This window comes from Bos indicus x Bos taurus, chromosome X (genome assembly GCF_003369695.1).
Source record: "Bos indicus x Bos taurus breed Angus x Brahman F1 hybrid chromosome X, Bos_hybrid_MaternalHap_v2.0, whole genome shotgun sequence".
Lineage (NCBI taxonomy): Eukaryota > Metazoa > Chordata > Mammalia > Artiodactyla > Bovidae > Bos > Bos indicus x Bos taurus.
In genome coordinates, this window is record NC_040105.1 from 90,134,394 (window position 1) to 90,138,661 (window position 4,268).

General features: G+C 42.1%; 1 pseudogene; it reads left to right on the forward strand.

Moving 5' to 3' along the window:
- The first annotated feature begins 1,041 nt into the window (after positions 1 to 1,041).
- LOC113887822 lies at positions 1,042 to 3,882 on the forward strand (annotated as a pseudogene).
- Positions 3,883 to 4,268: the final 386 nt, after the last annotated feature.

The window sequence follows — 4,268 nt, forward strand, 5'->3', positions numbered from 1 at the left end:
TATCTGCATTTCATAGTTCAAGAATATATTATATTCTTTCTTATGCAGGAATTTATATATTTACGCATGTAGGGATGTGTTTGTATACTGATCTACAAAAGGTAACATCTCATTTTAGTTTTCCAACCCTCCTATCACTATAGTGGGTTGACATATGTCCTGAAAAAGACATGTCCAAACCGCAATCCCTGAACCTGTGATGAGACCATTTGGGGAATAAGGTCTGTGGCATGAAACTACATGAAATCATGAAATTGACATTAAATCATCCTGTATTTAGGGTAGACTCTACAATGAATGATTGGTGTCCTATAAGAAAAAGGCCAGAGGGAGAGCGTTGTGACCTCACTAGACCTTTTGAGATTGCTACAGCACCGCCCCCCAAGATTAGGCTTCCCTGATAGCTCCGTTCATAAAGAATGTGCCTGCAATGCGGGAGACCTGGGTTCTATCCCTGGGTTGGGAAGATCCCCTGGAGAAGGGAAAGGCTACCCACTCCAGTATTCTGGCCTGGAGAATTCCATGGACTGTATAGTCCACGGGGTCGCAAAGAGTCAGACACACCAGGGCGACTTGCACTGCACAAGAGAGAGGAGGGTCGGCTCAGAGCCCTGAGAAGTGCACAGGTGCAGTCGACCCCACAGCAAAGGTCAAACGGAAGTTCCTCTGCTGAGGCGGCATCCTGGAAGAAGCTTTGGTCTTTGTGGAGTGGTGGCTTGGGGCCTGTGCACCTCAGCAGTCTCGGGCTTAGCTGCTCAGAACTGAGGGAGAAGCCTCACCTGCGAACAGGGAGGAATGGAACTTGGCGCCTGCCTTGTGCCTCACTACAGAGCCCTGCGCCCACCACTGCCCTACTGCAACGGTTGGCAGTGCCTGGGAGCAGTCAAGGTTAGTTTGCTTCCTTTTGGGATACTTGTCTTTAACACCGACAAACACACCGCCTTCTGGGGTCGTACAGTTTTCCTGGCCCACAGAAGACATTTGAAGCTCCCAATCCTGGAATTCTGGTATTGATGTGAATACACCTTATAGCATATTAGAATGGCTGTACTCAGAGATACCATCCCTTCCTTGTTGGAATGCCAGTGCCACATCTGTCTGGAAATCCTCATTGAGCCTGTGACACTGCCTTGCAACCACACGCTCTGTAAAGCATGCTTCAAATCAACTGTGGAGAAGGCACATTTGTGCTGTCCTTTCTGTCGCTGCCGGGTCTCTTCGTGGACTCGGTACCACACCTGAAGAAATTCTCTTGTCAATATGGAACTGTGGGAGATAATTCAAAAACACTATCCAGAGGAATCCCGGCTTAGAGTCTCTGGGCAACAATCAGAGGAAATCATTGATGACTATCTCCCTGTTCGTCTATTAAGTCAACCTGGGGAGTTAAGAAGAGAATATGAAAGCAGAGAAGCAAGGAGGAGGCAGAGCGATGAGCCATTCAGGAGGGAGAAAACAAAGCCAGTGAAGAATACATACAGAGATTACTGGCAGAGGAGGAAGAAGAGGAAAAGAGACAGGCAGAAAAAAGGCAGAGAGAGATGGAAGAACAACTGAAAAGAGAAGAAGCGCTGGCAAGAAGGCTAAGCCTTAATATTAGCAATGTCTGTGAGGAACGTGTCTCGGCTCTCCTCTCGTATTCCAAAATATCTAATCCAGCCAACAACCGAGTCACAAAGGAAAAGGAAGAGCAAACGAAAAAACACTGGCGATATTCAGAAGTATTTGTCACCAAAATCTCAACTTGAGTCAGCGTCACAGTCTGAAGTTGTAGAAGAAGACAGGAAACCTCCAGGTCCAAGGAAACTGACAGCGGTGATGGGAAGAACCCTACATGGCAAGACACAGAAGTTGAGGAAGATATGCCAGCGCTTTCTCCTCAAATACACCTTGAAGTTCAAAAGCAAGATGCAGAAGCTTCACTGCAGTCACTGAAGTAGACCTCAGTTATGTGCCAGTGGTGGAGAATGGTAGCTTGAAGGAAAAGTGAAAACAAAACAAATCAGTCATGAAAGAGAGTTACGTGTCATCAGTCATGAAGAGCCTAAAGCTGGAGTTTCCTCTTCTGGAGAAACTGCAGTTAAGCCTTATGGCGAAACGGAGAGTGGATGTACAGTGTCAGATGTGACACAGACACTGAAAAATAACACAGCTGTGACAGAAAATGAGGAGTCTCACCTACTGACCAATAAGGACATCTCCAGAGCAAAAAACCAGGAATCTTTGTCTGAAGCAGTCAGCAATCCATGCTATTCTACAAAAAGAAGGAAAATGTTCCTCAAAGTTTCCTCCGAACAAGAGTAAACAAGTTCACTTCACCCCAAAACTGTTAGATTTGGAACGTCTATTTTTTGCGAGACATAAACAAGAAGAACAGGATAGGTTATTAGCATTGCAGCTTCAGAAAGAGGTGAATCAAGAACAAATGAGGCCAACCTGGCTAAAAGGATCCCCAGATGAATGTCAGTTACGAGCTACGTCGTCACCTCCAGGCAAATTACTAAATGGACAGAGGAAGCATGCCAAAGAGAGAAGCTTCCACAGACAAACTGATCTAGAGCATCCAGCACCTCACAGAGCCTGAAAAGTGAGCATTGGCAACCTTCCTTTAGGTTCCAGTTGGAACATTGTTCAGTTAATGCAAGAAAGTACCAAGTTCTACTGTAGATGCTTGTACATAAAATGACTCATTCCCTACAGCCTGGTAAGTCAAAGAAAAGTATTTTTCAGATGTTTCACAGATACACAAAGTAATGCTTGGGTAAGAAGAGTGTTTACAACCTAGTAAAGCTGGATTGTGAAGCTCTATCATAGACTCCTTATAAATTTTTCATTAGTGCTGCTCTGTGGGCACACTCATTGTCCCTAATTAAAGGCCTGTGTGATCACAGAGGCAGAGTATACAGATGTGTTTCTGCCAAACCCAGTTGTAAGCAAGAATTCCACTCCTTTCCTTTTTTTAATAACTGTGACAGACTAAGTTTAAGTTGACAGTCCTTATGGATGTAAAAATGCCTTGGCCAACTCCCAGGAAATCTTAATGTCCATGCATTTCCCCCCAAGATGCATATTTTAGTGCCTTTGAGCACTTTATTGTCCTGACTAGTAATCAGAGCAACATTATCGTATACCGAGTAACTAAGGAAGCCAGGCAGAGTTTAAAATCTGTTTTCTTGCAAGTTTCTCATTACCTTTGCAGAGCACTTGACATGTATCTTCCACAACACTAATTTCCATCTCTAGTTTGATTGTTTTCAGTATTACAGCATTTTCTTTGACTTCAAATGGGTTAAATCGTGGAGTCAGAAAAATCAGACTTTTCTGGAAAATGATGACTTAGCTGAGAGAAAGGAGAGTTGGTGCAAAAGGAGTTAATCTTGGCTTGAGACTGAGTGGGGTAGATTGAGAATTTGGAAGTACTGGAACTGAGTGGATGATAGACAACTGGGTCTAGGATGGAGTAGCAGGTGGAGTTTGGCAATATATTCTTTCTTGTCTTTCTTTGCTAAATGACACAAAAAGCATGTGCGTTTTACTGCTTTTCACACCATACTATGTAAGCTGCTCTTCCAAAACACAAAACGGGAATTTACTGTAGCAGAGTTATGTCCTAGTATCCTGTGTTATAGAACCTGACTAAACATGTTGTCTCCGTATGTTGTCATTTGTATTGATACTGACTCTTATTTGTGTTTATGCACAAAAATGGAAGAGATGATACTTGGATTTTGCCCTGTCTTACCCCAAAAGTTAAATCAGAGAGCAGCAATTTCACCTGTGAAATTTAACTTAGAGACGGTTAAACTTTTATTTCATTCATATGAAAAACTTGGAGCAAAAAAAACCCCAACAGCTTTAACAGCATTTCTGCTGATGTCTAGTTTGCCATCCTTTTAAGGTTATGATACAAAAAATGTCCTAAAGCTAATAATACTAGCTTAAATTTGTCAGTGATTTTATACATAATTACGCTTTTTGCCTCCAAATTTCATAACTGAAATTCTGTAATTTTGCATACTTGATGACATATACTTCAGTATTGATTGGGTGATAATGGGTAGAATTCTGAAGGTAATTTAAACTTTAATTTCCCCTTTCTCATAAATGATTGTCCCCTGAGTGATGATTGTGCTGAAATGAAGTGTAGTTAGAAACTAACCAGATTTGTCTAAATAGACAAAAATCTCTCTTTTCATCAAACCTATATTTTTTAAGACCTGTTTTGCTTTACATTTTTAGAACTCCTTGAATTTAAAGTTTCGTAATTA